Source organism: Schistocerca cancellata, chromosome 4 (assembly GCF_023864275.1).
Source record: "Schistocerca cancellata isolate TAMUIC-IGC-003103 chromosome 4, iqSchCanc2.1, whole genome shotgun sequence".
Taxonomy (NCBI): Eukaryota; Metazoa; Arthropoda; class Insecta; order Orthoptera; family Acrididae; genus Schistocerca; species Schistocerca cancellata.
Window position 1 is genome coordinate 326,465,864 of NC_064629.1, and position 19,562 is coordinate 326,485,425.

The window sequence follows — 19,562 nt, forward strand, 5'->3', positions numbered from 1 at the left end:
CTCTTTGTACAAATGATACAACATTAGTTACAGATGGTACATACTTTGAAGTGTTAAAGTAGCAAAGTAGTTGCCATTTCTGAGCAGTCTGTGTATAGTTTGTAAACAATTAACCACTAGTTACTCAATAAAAATCTGTACAGATCCTCTTCAGTTTATGATGGTGACAATTACTGCGCTCATGCTAACCTCTTTGAGATTCTTCTTGACCCAAACGTAATGTGCAAAGCTTATAATGTATTTATTTGAAGATAAAAGTTCTTACTCAACAAAAAAGGTAATTCGATCAATTTTTGAAATCAAGTCAATGAGTCCTGAACATTGTGTTCCAAAAACCTGAGAATACCAACAGTTAAATCCCTCTATTCCATGTTGCTTGATGTGCACCAACTAAACCAAACAGAACTACAAACTGTGGCAGACTGTTTATCAATCTAACACATGCCAAAAACAGCTGATTGGCATCATAACTGTCATATTTAACGAAACTTGAGATATTACACACTCTGCTTTACAGTTATTTAGCATGTTGTCAGTACTAGCATGTGGAGTGTCATTTAGTGTTTATATGAAAGTGACAGAGAAAAGGCATTTTATTCAACAGGGGAATTCCAAAGTTGTTCTAAAGACGATCTTAAGTACTAATGCTACTTTATTTATGTTGTACAAATATATGTGTACACAGTTAATGCAAGATGTAGTGTATAGAGAGACAATTGCTTTGCACAACTGGTTCCTGTCAGATCACTGATGTTAAGTTCTGTTAGGCTTGGATAGCACTTAGATGGGTGGCTAGGTCTGGCAAGTGGGTAGGCAACCATGGAGCACTCAGCCATTGTGAGGCCTACTGAGGAGCTCTGGTCACGAAAACTGACAATGGCCAGGAGAATGGTGTACTGACACCACATCCCTCCATATTCATCCTTCAGTGACACCTATCAGTTGAGAACGTAAAAGCATTCAGTTGGTACCACTGGTCAGTCCGGAACCGCACGACTGCTACGGTCGCAGGTCCGAATCCTGCCTCGGGCATGGATGTGTGTGATGTCCTTAGGTTAGTTAGGTTTAAGTAGTTCTAAGTTCTAGGGGACTGATGACCACAGATGTTAAGTCCCATAGTGCTCAGAACCATTTTTTTGGTACCACTGGGCCTTCCAAGGCCTATTCAAATGGAGAGAGAGAGAGAGAGGGAGAGAGATTATATAGAGAGCAAATTGCATCATGATCAGTACTACTAATGAGCAATTAATGTGTATCTTACCATTTCTGTTTCACAATGTGTTACATATTTTTGCTTACATTTATGTACATAAAATGATTAAATTCATTGCATTTAAATAAATATGCTAATTTAAACAAAATATTTGGAAGTATGTTCAACTGACTATGACACATTATGGCGAAAATTATAAAAAAACAAACAATTTAAAACAATGAGAGTATGCAGAAAACAAAACAGATATCTATATTGGGTAAAGACTACATTTCATTAGTTAATATAGCACAGTAAACAACAAAACAAAAAAATTGTACAAGTATTTAAAGATTTCTTTAAATATATGCTTAGATCAACACATGGATTAAGAACACAGATAATTTATTATGGGAATAGTGACATTCTGGAAGTAATGTCAGATGAGGTTTACAAAGTCTTTTCAGTCACAAAGAGAATTAGGATGCCAGGAGATCAGATGAGTAAAGCTAGAGGAAAAAGAAGGGAAAATGAAAAATTATTTATAGAATGTTTGCAGAAGAAGACTATTCCCCAAAACTAGAAAAATTATGATAGTGTTTTCCTCACAAGAAACGAGATAGACAAAGCAAAGAAAAGTCTCTACACCTATCAGATTCCTGTCCATGATGTAGATTATATTCACTAAATTGTTAGCAATCTCACAAAAAAAATGTAATTTTACAATGAAGCAAAGGAACAAGCTTGCATTAAATGTGACTGTAACACAATGGATCCTTTGCAAGTTGTGAGCAAAATAATAGAACTGAATGACAAATACACATTATCACTTTATCTAGGGCTGACAAATTCTGGGAGAGCTTTTGACCCATAGTCAAAATCTGTAGGTTTACTGCCAGCCATCTATAAATATGGCATTGATTCAACCAGTTTTACTCTACTGAAGAACATACATATCAATTATGAATTTCTGAAGAGTCTTCATCTGAATAGTTAGAAGATTAAAATCAGGAGACAAGGAAATTCAGAATCACAAAAATTATTCTCAGCTGTCCTAGAGGAAGCTTTTAGATTAATGAACTGGGAATATGAAGCTGGAAAATTTATTAATGGAAAATACACTACTGGCCATTAAAATTGCTACACCATGAAGATGACGTGCTACTGACGTGAAATTTTACTGACAGGAAGAAGATGCTGTGATATGCAAATGATTAGCTTTTCAGAGCATTCACACAAGGTTGGCACTGGTGGCGACACCTACAACGTGCTGACATGAGGAAAGTTTCCAGCCGATTTCTCATACACAAACAACAGTTGACTGGCGTTGCCTGGTGAAACATTGTTATGATGCCTCGTGTAAGGAGGAGAAATGCGTACCATCACGTCGCCGACTTTGATAAAGTTCGGATTGTAGCCTATCATGATTGTGGTTTATCGTATCACGACATTGCTGCTCGCGTTGGTCGAGATCCAATGACTGTTAGCAGAATATGGTATCGGTGGGTTCAGGAGGGTAATACGGAATGCCGTGCTGGATCTGAATGGCCTCGTATCACTAGCAGTCAAGATGACAGGCATCTTATCTGCATGGCTGTAACAGATCATGCAGCCACGTCTCAATCCCTGAGTCAACAGATGCGGGCATTTGCAAGACAACAACCATCTGCATGAACTGTTCGACGACGTTTGCAGCAGCATGGATTGTTGGCTCGGAGACCGTGGCTGTGGTTACCATTGACACTGCATCACAGACAGGAGCGCCTGCAATGGTGTACTCAATGACAAACCTGGGTGCACGAATGGCAAAACATCATTTTTTCAGATGAATCCAGGTTCTGTTTACAGCATCATGATGGTCACATCTGTGTTTGGCGACATCGCGGTGAACGCACATTGGAAGTGTGTATTCGTCATCATCATACTGGCTTATCACCCGGCGTGATGGTATGGGGTGTCATTGGTTACACGTCTCAGTCACCTCTTGTTTGCATTGATGGCACGTTGAACAGTGGACGTTACATTTCGTTCGATCCCTGCGAAACCCTACATTTCAGCAGGATAATGCACGACCACATGTTGCAGGTCCTGTACGGGCCTTTCTGGATACAGAAAATGTTCAACTGCTGCCCTGGCCAGCACATTCTCCAGATCTCTCACCAATTGAAAACGTCTGGTCAATGGAGGGCGAGCAACTGGCTCATCACAATACACCAGTTACTACTCTTGATGAACTGTGGTATTGTGTTGAAGCTGCATGGGCAGATGTACCTGTACATGCCATCCAAGCTCTGTTTGACCCAATGCCCAGGCATATCAAGGCCATTATTATGGTCAGAGGTAGTTGTTCTGGGTACTGATTTCTCAGGATCTATGCACCCAAATTGTGTGAGAATGTAATCACATGTCAGTTCCAGTATAATATATTTGCCCAATGAATACCCGTTTATCATCTGCATTTCTTCTTGGTGTAGCAATTTTAATGGCCAGTAGTGTATGTGAACCATGTTAAATTGGCTAATGGCATTACCGTATTTACTCGAATCTAAGCCACACTTGAATCTAAGCCGCACCTGAAAAATGAGACTCGAAATAAAGGAAAAAAGAATTCCTGAATCTAAGCCGCACGTGAAATTAGAGACTTGAAATTCAAGGGGGAGAACAGTTTTAGGCCGCACCTCCAAATCGAAACAAAGTTGGTCCATTGTAACACGAGACACAATTTAGGTCGAATGAATGACGATGTAGCTACAGTAGTTTGGTTTGAGTCGTAAGCTTAGCAGTTAAGCTTTACCAGGTAGCTATTGCTATGCGTCAGGCGCTCCATCCGTATTTATACGGGTACCCTTCCTTTCTCACGTGCTTTGTCTGGTTTGAATCAATTGCTTATTTTGCTTTGATCTGATAAGTGCCGTTTTCTTTGTTATAGGTGTTTACGTCACTCTAAGCTGAAAATGCATTACTGTACTGTGTCATGCATTGTTTGTCGCATTCTGATAGTGCGTGTTTACGGCCTGTCGCCGCTCGCGGCATGGCTTGCTTTTGTGCGCGCTACCGCCGCTTACAATTAAAAAAAAAAGAGAGGAATCGTCTCATTAGCGAAACAATGGCAAGAGACTGCTATTTGTTGTTACTTACACTGCTGCTTTCTTTGATAATGATCAACAAGAACCAAATAATAGACTGCGTATGATAGAACATGTTCTGAACGAGAGTTAGGCAAAAATTATTCTCCGTTTGAAAATCTTTGCGGCCGCTTCTTTAGTACATCAAATTCTGCACAGAAATTAGAGTCATCTTAGATTTCAAAATCTAGTCAGTTGCTGTGCTTCATTGCTGACTGTATCACTATTAGGCATAAGAATAATACGAATATAAACATGACACGATATTTATATTCTTCCACGTTTGCTGTTGTCTCACTCTAGTTTCGTAGTTTGTTAGGCAGACAGGATTTAAATGAGATAGCAGCAAACACGAAAGAATACATGGCAAAATGTTTATATCCGTATTCTTTCTTATGGTGAAGAGAATACTGCATGTGATTCGCATTTCGTCAGGTTCCTATTAGCAACCATCTCTTCTCACAGCTAGGAAAAAATTCAGAACATAAAGTTGGCCACATTGACAAACACCCCAAACGGTCTTGCCTGTCGGATTTTCGTAGTACATTAAAATTCTGCTACATTCGAAGATGAACAATACAGAATTTGTATTTACTTTGTTGGTTAATGTATGAGAATGCAGTGGTCAAAACTCAGGGCGGAGAAAAAGAAGTTCATCTTCCACCTTTTTTTTAATTTATTTACTGACGCAGAGGTTTTGGCGCCAGTATTTATCTTTGTGCCTACAAAGCATGCCTGTGTAGCGCTACATATATTCGACGGCAGAAGTTAGTTGCAGCGGCACTTACCAACATTTTTTTAGAACTTCCGCTTGCTTTGTACTCGATTCTAAGCCACAGGCGGTTTTTTGGATTACAAAAACCGGAAAAAAGTGCGGCTTAGATTCGAGTAAATACGGTATATTGTTTCCTTCTATCACAAATAAACTGTAACAACAAATGGAAGAACCTAATAAATCAATTTAGAAAACAGGCCTGAAAATAAATTACAAAAACAGTAAAATGATATACAATCAACACAGTAAAGACAAGATAGAAAAATATAATAACAAAGCTGTAGGACCAGTTGATGTGTTTTTGTAATTAGAGCAATGAGATATCATAGTAGTGAGCAGTAGGGATATAGTGTCAGCTTCTAGGAGAGAAAGGAATAGAAATAAATGGGCCAGGAAACAGACTGAGCTGGAACACACAATAATAAGCATAAATCTGGGATGGAAAAACAACAATATGATATGATATGTTGTTACTTAACATATAGAGGAGGCACTGAGCAGCAGAAAGGCACATTTAACAGTTGACTAGACTAGTGAACAGAGTCATTCTTCAGATTTAAAACAAGACATATACATGCTCACAACTCACACACACACATGGCTATTCTTGTTTCTGCTTGCTCTGAGTAGTTTGTGTGTCCAGAGTCACTGAGAACCAAAAAATCAAACTCATCAGGAGAGCTGAATCACCATCATTTATTTTTTTATTTAGCAGCTTTCAATTTACATATAAGGATCAGATCAAAGTACATATTTTCATTGTTTTACAATGTAATAATTGAATACACTATTTAATATTCATAGGTATATCACTTTTAAATACAATAACAGCAGGCATAAGTACACATTTTGTAGCTACTGCACCATCTATTTATACTCATTTTAATTCTATCACACATACAAAAGTTAAAGTCTTGAATTTACTAACCATCTGCCTATACACAATTTAATTCTATTACACCATATGCCTATTTCCAGTTCCTTGAGTTTAGCAGCAATGGACTGACTAGAAAGACTTTCTAAAAGCAATAGATTTATTGCTTGCTTAAATTTCTCTATCAAGCTGATATTTTAAATATAAGTGGTAAACAGTTGTACAGTTTTGTTGCCATACTACCAGTGCCCTTCTGTCAAGTTTAGCTGTGTCATGTTGAGGAACTCTTAACTTTATACAGTTTCTAGTAGCATGGCTATTTGTATCGTCATTTGTATTGAATTTGTACTTACATTCCTACATTGTAAAAAGATAGCATTTTGTGTTTCTTGAATAGCAGCCCACAGCTGTCTGGTCTTCTTGCATTAGCCATTATTCTGATTGTTACTTTTTGTAGTTTGAGGTCCATCACTATTGAATAGGTCAAATAGCATTAAAATATGAGAACTACACCATTCACATAACATCATCTGCTACTAGTGGTTTAATGTTTCAGAGAACAAAACAGCTGAACTTAGTTTATTAATTATGCTAGCAATGTAGTCTTTCCACAGTAAAAAGTTATCTGTCATCTATACCCAGTGCTTGTAATTCTGAGGATCACTATATTCCTCTTCTGTTGTTGTTCCTGAACAGTATTGTTCCAGTTTCCTCATTATTGAGAATTAGCCTATTGGTTTCAGGCTGTAAAAATACTAAGTCCAATGATGAGCTTGATGCAAACACCCTGAATAGCACTGTATACCTTTATTACCATCACAATTACAAGAGAACTAAATCAGAACATTAATAGAGAAAGGTGCTGAAACCCAGAAGAAAACCAAAGATCAAAATTATAGAAGAGATGACACACTTCCTAGTTGAAGTGATTTGTTACAGTCAATTACACAAGCTCCCCCTTTTTTATTTTGTTAACCAGAATCCTGGGAGTGTCAAGCAACTGGTATTTTGTCGCTCACCCTGTGTGAACTCTCAATGTTAGTACTTCTGGCAGCTGTGGCTCGTTTGTGCTACTTCAGCTGCAGTAGTCATTATCGGTAATCAGCCATGCACAGACTGATGTAAAGATCTGAGTACGATAAGAATATGCACTGGTAGTCATGTTTATCTCAACTGTTTGCAGAAGTGCCAATTTAAGATGCTCAAGGGAGATCACTTCCTCCTGATCATTACCGTGGCTGCTTCGGCTGCTGTTGTCTTTATTGCCAATCAACCATGCACGGACTGGCAGAAAGGTCTGAGTATGATGAGGATGTGGGCTGGTAGTCATGTTTGCCTCAACTGTTTGCAGGGATGCCAGTTTAAGATGCTCAGTGGAGATCACTTCCTCCTGATCATTATGCCGTATCTTAAAGGTGTGGGGGCCATTATGTACAACTGGACATGAATCTACGTAAGGTGGTGTAAGTGGAGAATGGACTGATATGTCATGAAGCTGAACATGGGAACAGTTGAACAAGTCCTTATGTATAAAAATGGATTTATCCCCATGCAGCTTTCATATTGTCAGATGGAGAGATGACATAGTTTCATGTAGGTGGCACACAAAGCCTGAAATCACCAGTGTCAAAGGAAGGTCCATCAGTTTGTTCTACAGACATTCTACTGGTAGGCACAAAATTTTTCCATAGACTAACTGAGCAAGAGTGTGCTCCAAGTCCTCCTTGAGTGTTGACCTCTATCCTAGCAGGACTGGTGGTAAGGCTTCCACCCACTTATCCTTAGCACACATCAGTGCAGCCTTCAGATTGCAGTGGAATCTTTCCACCATTCTGTCACTGGAAGGGCAATAAAAGTTGCATGGATACGGTTGCACACACAGAGACAAAGGAGTTCTTGGAATAATGCTGCCTCAGACTGTCTGCCTCTGTCGGTTGTAACAATTTGTGGCACTCTAATCTTGCTCCCCATCCACTGAGTACTGTCTTAGACATTGTTGCAGTGGCGATTTCTGTGACTGAAAATGCTACTGACCATCTCGTAAAACAATCCATTACAGTAACTAAATAATGTAGCTGTTTGAGTAAAGTAGTGACCTTACCATATCACATGAATATACCAAACCTTGCTGCGGGCGTGATGATGTTTCCTGTGGGGCCAGCAGTTTGTCTTCTCACCTAGCATTTTTGACATCTCTCACATTGTTGTGCCCACCTGCAGTTGTCTTCATTCACTCCAGGCCACACAACCTGCCTCATCAGCAATCACACAGTAGCTCTCCCTCCTGGGTGTAAAAGGCCGTGGGACACTTTGTAAACTGCTCAGTTTAGACTTTTGGAAATCAACTCTCCTACTGACGTTTTTACATGCTTGAGTGTCAGACTAGATAGTCCGTTCACTCATAATTCATGTAATTTTAGGTCAAGAGTTCATGCTTGGGCAACAAGGTTCAAATTTACTGGATTTACACTCACACAACACCATGATAAGCATTTACCACAACGGTCAGTGGTACATTAATCTGAGGCTGTGCAAGCGGTACTGCCCTCGCAGCATACTTATTTACCCTCCCAAATGTCACCACCAGCTCATTGCTCCAAAGAACCTTTTTTGCACCAGCCATGTGTTTGCACTTGAATAGTTTTGTTAATGGTTTCCAACAGCATCACTGCCTAGGGAAGGTACTGGAGGTAATAATAAAGCATTCTGAGATACCACCTCAAGTCCTTGAAAGTTGCGGGGAGTAGAACCTGTTGCATGGCTGACACATGCTCCATCAGTGAAGTTAACCCATCCATCAATACCTCATAACCAAGGGACTTGACTTTGTTCTGGCCAAAAACACACTTTTCTAAACTGAACACCATGACAGCATCTTGTAGTCATAACAAATCTCACCATAAATTAGACTTGTGTTCCTCCTGAGACTCTGAAAAAGTAAGGTGTCATCCGTGGAGTAAAGTAAAAATTCCAGCTTGTGCAGCACCTGATGAATAAACTGCTCCCATGTTTCAGCAGCTTTTTAAAACTCAAAGGGCATGTAACAATACTTGAACAAACCAAAGGGTGTGGTGACTGCCGTCTTGTCAATGACAGGCAATTGCAGCAGCAGGCAAACACAATGGCTGCCACAGCATAGTACAAGTATTTCTGGGTGTCCTATCAAGAGCAGAAGTGCAAGCAAAGGCATGACACAACATACAACATTTGATTTGCAAATACACCCACATGCAATTGATGATGCTGAAAAAAGCATGCCTGTCACTGAATTGTTTACATCTAGCTTATGTGGAATGAGGTATCTACCCAAGATGGTTACAGAACTTAACACTCAATAGTCTCCGCACAGCCTCCATGTGCCGTCTTGTGTCTTGACCATATGCAGACATGATGCCCATTCACTATTTGATGGTCTCATCACACCCTTGTGCATTTGCCTCGCCATGTCTTGCCTAGCTGCCACAAAGTTTTCAGGCATGAGACAGCATGGTTTGACCATTGCTGGCTGCTCTGGCATGGTGCAAATGAAATGTTGTATGTTGTGTTGTGCCTTTGCTTGCACTTTTGCTCTTGACAGGACACCCAGAAATACCACCTCTGGCTGTAATAACGGCCTTGATATGCCTGGGCATTGAGTCAAACAGAGCTTGGATGCAGTCGTGCATTATCCTGCTGAAATGTAGGGTTTCGCAGGAATCGAACGAAGGGTAGAGCCATGGGTCATAACACATCTGAAACGTAACATTCACTGTTCAAAGTGCCATCTATGCGAACAAGAGGTGACTGAGATGTGTAACCAATGGCACCCCATACCATCGCACCAGGTGATACACCAGTATGGCAATGACGAATACACGCTTCCAATGTGCGTTCACCGCGATGTCGCCAAACATGGATGTCACCATTATGATGCTGTAAACAGACCCTGGATTCATCTGAAAAAATGATGTTTTGCCATTCATGCACCCGGGTTCGTCGTTGAGTACACCATTGCAGGCGCTCCTGTCTGTGATGCAGTGTCAAGGGTAACCGCAGTCATAGACTCCGAGCTGATAGTCCATGCTGCTGCAAATGTCATCAAACTGTTTGTGCAGATGGTTGTTGTCTTGCAAACGTCCCCATCTGTTGACTCAGGGATCGAGACGTGGCTGCACGATCCGTTACAGCCATACCAATAAGATGCTTGTCATCTTGACTGCTAGTGATACGAGGCTGTTGGGAACCAGCACGGCATTCTGTATTACCCTTCTGAACCAACCGATTCCATATTCTGCTAAAAGTCATTAGATCTTGACAAACGCGAGCAGCAATGTCACGATACAATAAACCGCAATCACGATTGGCTACAATCCGATCTTTATCAAAGTCGGAAACGTGATGGTACGCATTTCTCCTCCTTACATGTGGCATCACAACAACGTTTCACCAGGCAACGCCGGTCAACTGCTATTTGTGTATTAGAAATCGGTTGGAAACTTTCCTCATTTCAGCACATTGTAGATGTTGCCACTGGCGCCAATCTTGTGTGAATGCTCTGAAAAGCTAATCATTTGCATATCACAGCATCTTCTTCCTGTCAGTTAAATTTTGCATCTGTAGCACATCATTTTCGTGGTGTAGAAATTTTAAAGTCCAGTAGTGTATGTTTGGTTACTGACATGGTGCAGAGCATTTGCGAGCTTGTCACTGAATCTTTGGTGAAACCAACACCACAAGGATCTCTGTTCTTGGGGGTTTATGATATTGCATGCAGTCTCACAGACATCTATTGCCCATACTAACTTCTCCTGTGCACTGTTTGGTATGTAGTATTGCCACCTGCATGCGCCAAAATGTGAACTGTCTCTGTTAACTGCTCAGTTGCAATAGCTTGTGCCTTAATCATAATGTTTGATCCATGGCTGCTGTGCTTACTTGTTTCCAACATTCTCAATTCTGGGACACAGCCAAAATAGTGCCATCTATAGCATTGCTTGCTTTGAATTCCATGCTTGCCGCCATTGCTTCTGCTCTTTCTGCCAGCACTAGCAAAGGTACATTTTTTCCATGGCCAAAATGATTCTTGTTGATTTCGGGGAGTATTTTAAGCCACAGCATATGTAGTGATTTCTCATGGATTAAATCTTGCCCTGCTAGTGATTGAAGTTCACATGGAAGTTGACATGTGGATTTGTTGCCTGGACAGTCATCTGCCATTAACCTCTGTATCCTGAGCTCTGGAGAGGGCGCAAAGGTTTTATGACACATTTTTTTTTTAATTTCCTGTAGCTGCAGGAAGGCAAAACATCTTAAGTGAGAGTCTTCGAGACTGATTTACATGTGCCATGATACAATGGAACTGCATGGTGTCATTATTGATATCATGCTGGCAGGAAGTGCTTTCTGCATGTAAGAACCAAAGTTCTGGTCTGCACATGCAGAACACTGGTAGTTTCACATGTTGTGCTGTCATACCTTGCATTGTTGGTTGCAGTAGATGCTGTTGCTGTTGTGATGTGAGGGGTCAGTACCTGTACTGCCGCTGAAGCATGGAGACAGCCCATTGATGTCATCCTTCCATTTAATCCCTCCGTTGTCATGTAGCATTGACATTTCTTGTTCTAATTGGGGTCACCACTGTAGGAATGCTTGATGAAATGGTGAGCCTGATGTGAACATCCTGGATAGCAGTGTACATGTTTCTTACAATCATAGTTACATGAGTACAAACTCAGATCGTTTCCAGAAGAACATCAAAGATCTAAAGTATAAAAGAGATGACACACTTTTCAGTTAGACATATGTTACTGTTTATTGTTCAGTCATCACAAGGCCATCAAGTGCTAGACCCAAGTATTATTTTGCTTTCTATTATGGTATCCTGTAAATTTGTGTCAATAATTGTGCTGGTGGTACTGTCTGCAAAAAGAATCGTTTTGTTTCTGTGTTAAGAGGTAAATAATTTATTTATATCAGGAACAGCAGAGGCTCTAATATGCTACCCTGTGAATTATTTGCTGAAATTGTAATAAACATTCCTTTTGTTTGAGTTGTATTTCTAGTTTGTTTTTTTATTTTGTGGCTATCATTAAATGCAACTGAAAGCTGTCCCTCTAATCTCATGACGATCAAGTTTCCTTATTCAAATATGAAGGTGAACTAGGTTGAAAGCTTTTGATAGGTCACAAAATATACCAAGAAGGTATTGGCCTTGATCTAATCCCACTGAGATTATATTTATGACATTCAAATATAGCTGATCTGTTATATGAGTTAATGGTGGAGTCTTTCTTATGTTTAAGCAGCTGTAGGGCTTGCAGATGATGACTTTAATTATTTTGTGCAAGCCTCTGGTGTATGTTGGTTAAATATTTGTTGAAAGTACTACTAATGACTACATGATCCTCTATTACTCTATTTGCTTACTTACTTCAGGATTTTGCTATTATTATCTGTTGATTTCCCTGTTTCTTTATTAATTATCTCCTGTATGCTCCTAACCTTGTTCAATGAATGAGCAATGACATTTCCCACTATATTTATTTGCAGCATTTGGTGTCTTAATCTAAGTCTTTTTGTAAGCTTTATAATACTCATCAAAATATTCAGGCCTGTATGGATCTTTGCTAATACTATGAAGATGTTTTAGTTTTTCCAAGATACACATAAACCCATTGTTAACCACAGCACATACTATCCCCTTTTCTTCCATTTCCTCATTTTACTCAGTAGGCACTCTTTTATGGTGTTTAAGTAAATATCCAGTAAATGTTACATTTATCATTTATATTATCAGAACAGTACAATTCAAGGCAGTTTTCGTTTTCCAGTTTTTTGATTTAGAAACTCAATGTTACAGATGCTAATGTCTCTGTAAGAGAAATAATAGTGAGTATCTACCATCACTGCATCTTTTATAACTGTAGTCTGTGAATTGTGATCTGATGGACTCATTTCACTTATCAAGCATGTATAACCTTTGGACTCAACATTTGTAATTATAAAATCAATCACAGACTAAGTATTCTTGCTTATTCTAGTAAAATACTGGATACCATTATGAAAACCATTTGTTGTAAGTAGAGGGTCAAGGTCCACTTTGAATCTCAGATCTGATAAAGAGTTAATATTTAAGTCCCCACATAAAATTAGTTTATTCTTCTAGAAGTGTGATAGTACTATGTCCATGATTTGTATGAATCTATTGAAATCATCATGTGGGCTTTATATACAGATATTACCAGATAAGATGTTTGGCAGCTCAATTGTTGCAGTACTAGATTGAAAGAGCTTTTCTACAGAATATTTATCCATGGAAACAGCTGTTAAGGGCAGTTTATGTTGCCCCTTATAGATGTGTAGCTGGTTCTATTATTGAACTGTTTCCTGCAAAATGAGATATTAATTCCAATTATTTAGATTTATACACTTTCTCTAAGCCACTGCCCTGTTATACATTGAACTGTGTGTCTTAATTCCATGTTAATGTTATTTATGGCCACCTGTAAGTTTAAAAGTTTATTTCTTATGGACTGCTAGCTTTGAAAACAATAAGACGGCTTGCTGCATGAATTCCTTAAAATGTCTTTCACATCTTCAAAGTTATGGTTCTCTAATATAAAATATGTTTCTGGTCCTACAACTATTTAGAATCAGGTAGGCACTCCATATGCTACTAATGAACAGCATACATGAATGCCTTTTGGTACATTCAGCTCAACTGCCAGTTTAAGTATTATAGATGGAGGCATGGCACAAAATGGACTAATCTTAAATTTAGGATCATCAAAAGTAGCTACATTATTGACAACCCTGTTCCAGAAACACACAAAAGTCGTTTTATCTGAAAGTGGTTTCACAGAACAAGTGACAGGGAAAATAACTGTAGCAATGAGAATGTTGGTCCACTAAAGAAAAATCTTCACCTGATAGGTTCATGGGCAGCAGCTGCAGGCAGTGGGCCAACTGCCTAATTAGAAGCAGACAGTGCCTACATCAACAGCATTGGCACAGAGTCAGCATTTGACAGACTCAGCCCAAAGCCGTGTGCCACTGATCAGTTTGGTTGTCCAAATAATAGTTACAGTCCTTTCAGACAAAAAGCAAACTCTTCAGGTTTGGCCTCAGCAGTTCATTTGGTTTGGGTACATGTAGAATGGTGCCATTTCACTACAACTGAAGGGAGCAGTTGTTGATCCTGGGGCTGATCAGGAAATACATAAGAAGTACTTTTGGTCTGCTACTGGCTCCTGGTGGCTGCTCTCTCAAAATACAGCACATGTTCGGAGGAAGTACACTTGGGACCTGTGGAATGGTGCATTAACTTAATTTGTTTTAGTTGTAAATATTTGTCATGTATTGTTGTTTTTCTGACATGTTCCACATCCTGGAGGACCTCCTCACTATGGATCAATTGGAATGAAAGTAAATCTAATCTAATCTAATCTAATCTATCAGAGAAAGGAAAGTTCACACCTGTTACTGAGAACTGTATTGTGACCACATGAGAAACATTCAATGCTGTTATCATTGCTATCTCATTGGCAAAAGAGTGAACGAGGGAAAAACCAAACAGGTTAGGTATTGGTCCTGTTCTACAGTTAACTTTTAAATGATGGCTTGGAATGAAAAAAGATTGAGTTTTCACTTAATTTCCTTCAAAGAGGGTGCCAGCTATACCATTTTGGCAGAATGGGCAACAAAAGACTTGCAGAAAATTGTCATTTGTTCCAGAACTATATGACAAAAGTTGGAAAATTTATTATATATTAAATTTCTGTGCTTTATTTTCTCCATTGTAATGTACAATGAATATATGTATTCAAGTGTACTGAACTGCCCAGTTTGTGATTATGTAGCTACAAACTACCACACTCTTTTCTTATAATCAATCCTGCTGCAATAATAAAGATTCTTTGTGGCAAACTTGTCTGCTGTACTTACATGGGAGATCTATTTTGACATGAGATTCATTCACATTAAACATAGTAGTGTTAATTCTCATAATTAATGCTTTCCCTATTTGTCACTAATGAGAACTTCTTGGACATTCAGTATCAGTTCATTGTGTCACTGTTACAAGTTATAAAATACCTATGAAACTTCCTGGCAGATTAAAACTGTGTGCCCGACCGAGACTCGAACTCGGGACCTTTGCCTTTCACGGGCAAGTGCTCTACCATCTGAGCTACCGAAACACGACTCACGCCCGGTACTCGCAGCTTTACTTCTGCCAGTATCTCGTCTCCTACCTTCCAAACTTTCATGTTTCGGTAGCTCAGATGGTAGAGCACTTGCCCGCGAAAGGCAAAGGTCCCAAGTTCGAGTCTCGGTCGGGCACACAGTTTTAATCTGCCAGGAAGTGTCATATCAGCGCACACTCCGCTGCAGAGTGAAAATCTCATTCTATAAAATACCTTTTTACTTATATTAGACACATGTTAAGAGAAGACTATATGAAGATTTATGAAAAGTGTGCAGAGAATGTTTTTGATGACGTAAATCCTGTGAAAAAGTATTTTTTTTAGCTGAACTGATAGTACTCGTAATTCTGAATGGAGTTTCCATAAGGGATTGTGGCTCTATTTACACTGTGCTATTAGCATATTCTGTTTTCTTGTAAAGTTAATAATGGCATTGGGAAATGAGAGAAACTTATGTGTTTAAAGTTATTATGACATCCATATGAATTTTTAGAAGTGAAGGTTTTTTTTCGTTTTCAAATTGACTGGTGAAATGTGATAACACCTGTATAGATGAGTATCTTTATGGCCAAGTTATCATTATATTTTATTGTTATTACCTTTTCATTAGTACTACCCTTTAAATTCACACAGTGTGCAAGAAAACAGCTTTTTCCAATTATCTGTTGCAAATACTGAAACAATGAATTTTGTGTATACATTTTATAGAGTTGTATAATGTTAAAACCACCACTACCAACATCAGTGACAAACTGTAGATGACAAACTGCATACAAATACCAACACAAGATAGACAGCAACATAAAAATCAAAATGTGCTGTTAGGTAAAATGCAGAGATACCCACTGATATGAGGTAACATCACCAAGATATGTATAGGTAAGTAGGGAACAACAAGCCACTTTGTTTTGCTCAGATGGAATCCTGGAACGTATTTACTGAATAAAATTAAATAATCTGCAAGGCATTCACTGCATCATAGAGATATATTGATGAATTGCAAATGAAGCTAAGTAAAACAAATATTTTTACTGAGTGTCATGCTGCATGGTCACAACAGGGGTTACTGTAAAATTATAACTTTTAAGTGCTCAGAATAGAATCTCCAGAGTGTCTGTAACAAATTGTGGTGCTTAAAATTACTTTCGTGTGTGGCAGAAATCTACATACATAAAAAAGCGCCAAGTTGTATAATGGTACACACAGTCAAACAGGTTGCTTGATCAATAGAAGGTTATTGTCCATCACTAGCAGCCAGCCCTTCTGCCACAGCTGTATGGCTCTCTGACTTAAGAGCAAGATAACAACTTGCAGGGGGGGGGGGGGGAGGGGGGGTGGCATAGTGTGATCCCTGCAGGCCTCCTTGCCTGCTTGGTCCGCTTCCTCATTTCCCTACAGTCCCTCCTACCCTTGAATCCAGCAGAACAATATATAATTCCCCTGCTGTTGAAGGAGGAACTGTTTGTCCTGTAATGTTTGTGTCATTTCTTTGGCTTCATTCATTTGCTGCAATGCTTGTAGGGCGCTAAGGGAAACTGAGCAGCTAAGAAACTTTTTACTTTGGTGACACCTCATTTGATCCAGTAAATTCAGGATTACATGCATTTCTCTGGTAAGTATAGTATATTGACTGGAATGGCTAAACCTGAACACATGATATGGGAGAAATACTGACCAGCCAATGAAGTCCCCATTCTATGAGCAATAATATGTTATGCTATATTAAAATTGTGATACCTATCAAAAATTTACTTAAAAAATAATTTAAAAATTATATCTGGACTGCATTCTTTCACCAAATTTGTCAAACTTAATATAATTTTAGGATTCTTTGTAGCAGTCTTTTACACAGATCCTAAAAGGCATCATTTCTCATAGTTGATTACTGAAAAGTATCCAGAATGAGATTTTCACTCTGCAGCGGAGTGTACACTGATATGAAACTTCCTGGCAGATTAAAACTGTGTGCTCGACCGAGACTCAAACTCGGGACCTTTACCTTTCGCGGGCAAGTGCTTTACCATCTGAGCTACCGAAGCACGACTCATGCCCGGTACTCACAGCTTTACTTCTGCCAGTATCTCGTTGCCTACCTTCCAACCTACCAAAGTTTGGAAGGTGGGAGATGAGATACTGGCAGAAGTAAAGCTGTGAGTACCGGGCGTGAGTCGTGCTTCGGTGGCTCAGATGGTAGAGCACTTGCCCGCGAAAGGCAAAGGTCCCGAGTTCGAGTCTCGGTCGGGCACACAATTTTAATCTGCCAGGGAGTTTACTGAAAAGTAGTTCCATTGGTGGCCAAGTAACTGTTTGATATGCAAACATTGGTGATGTGGATACAGTTTTATAGGATTCCCACATCATGAGGAGTTGCCACCCAATTTAAGCGGCGGCTGAGAATAGGCCTGGTACTAAGGACTCCAGCGGCCAGCATAATTCCCTCATGGTGCACCATATCCAAGAATCCTAACCTAACCTAACCTAACCTAACCTAACCTAACCTAACAATTTTAAATATGAGTGTCTTGCAGACACATACACCATGCACCCATAATCAAGTCAGAATTTGTTTCACTCTGACAACATATGATTAATGTACTCTAAAACATTTAGTACTTTCACGGATAATACTTTTGGGTCCCAAAGGTGTGGCAAACAGGTGTGCTTGAAATCAAATTTAAGGCCCAAGACCTTCACGGCTTCTTTAAAATTGAAAACAATGTCCCTATTGCACATTTCAGGAAAATAGAAAACTGAACGTGAACAGTTAGAAAGGATTCACAAAGACTTCCCTGTTGAAATGTTAAATTCTTTCTTCTCCATCCATTTCTTCAACTTTTTAGTTGTCAGTTGCAACTGATAGCCTGTTTTTGCAGGGCTGAAAGAACAGCAAAAGATGGAAGAGTCAACTACGAACAACGAGCAGTTGGCACGACTATGTACTGTCGACAATATACAAGTAATAGCTATGGCAAAAAGTCACACTTCAATACTATCTAGAGGGACATTGTTCTTTTGTTAAAAGTGATAAGGGAGGATGTTGCCAACTAAATATTAAAATAGTATAGAGAGATGAAAGACAGTATTAAGAATGGAAGATGTTCTTGGAAACCAAATTAATGGAACTGAATAAGGAAATTATGTTTCCTAATAGTGTCATAGGCCTTCTTGATGTCAAAAAAGTAGTATTTTATGATGCATTCCAAAAAAGTCTGTTGCATATACACTTCCAGTAGGGACGGGTTTTCAATGACGGACTTATACTGTACCTCCTGAACTCACATTGAATACAACTAAGAAGCTTGATAGATCCTAAGAGTCAGACAAGTTAATGTTTGACCATCAGTTCCAAGATGCTGTATCCACATCTGTATTAACTACCCAGGCATGTAAGGTCCTTCTCAGGTTTAAAGAGAGGAATTAAAATGACCTCTCACCAAGAGTTGGGAAATTATCTTGATGCCTAAATGAAGCTAAAAATCTCCACATAGGAGGAATGGTTGGTAAACCTGTGTAATATGTACAGTGAAAGGTTCTTGGCCTAGAACTTCATGTTGTGGCAGGTGGAGGGAGCATATTACTAATGTATTATGTACATTCAATCATGTTGTGATGGCTTGTAAGCTGCTGTTGAGAAGGAGAGGTAAGTTCACGAAAACTCCACCTGCACCTTCCTCAACACAAAGGTTTCCTCTTTTTGTGAAGCCTTTAACCATGTAACCAGGGCTATCAGAAGGCTTGGTGTGTGTCTCTGGAAATCATATACACACTGCTCTTCCCTGTACTAGAAGGCATGGTTCCTCCACATATGTCATGAATCCATTGATGTTCCACTGTAGTATAGGAGCCATCTTAGTGGTGAGGTGTCTCTCCATCTTTCCTACAAGGTGAGGAATTTGCAGCAGAGAAGGGACAGGGAATGGATTACTTGAAAGACTTCCTAGTTCCCCCAGGCAAACATCTACTCCAGAATATTGGATGACTGGTCATCCTAACCCATGAGGCAGGATGAAGGTCACATGTTGTGCTGGTTTTCTATCAGCCTCATATTCTTGGTCCCTTGTTTTGAGTCTGGGTACTATTTTTTACAATGTTTTACCAGAACCATATTTTTGTTTCTCTTTTTCTGCTTGCTGTAAGGGAGCATTACTCTTTTCAGCGTTTTAATTATCACCCCAAAGAAGTCAAGTTGTGGCCATGAAAAATGTTGGTATTGTTAGTTCTTCTCTACGTATTCACACTTCAGTGTGAAACATTTATCCCAACAAGAGATGACTTATAAGAGACCTTGGCTGATTAGGAAATGTTCCACCTCAAAAATCACCTCATCGTCAGTCAGAAAATGCCTACAACATATATTTTTTTTTTAATTAAAAGAAAGAGGAAGGAGTCACTGGCTGCCATGCCAGGATAATAT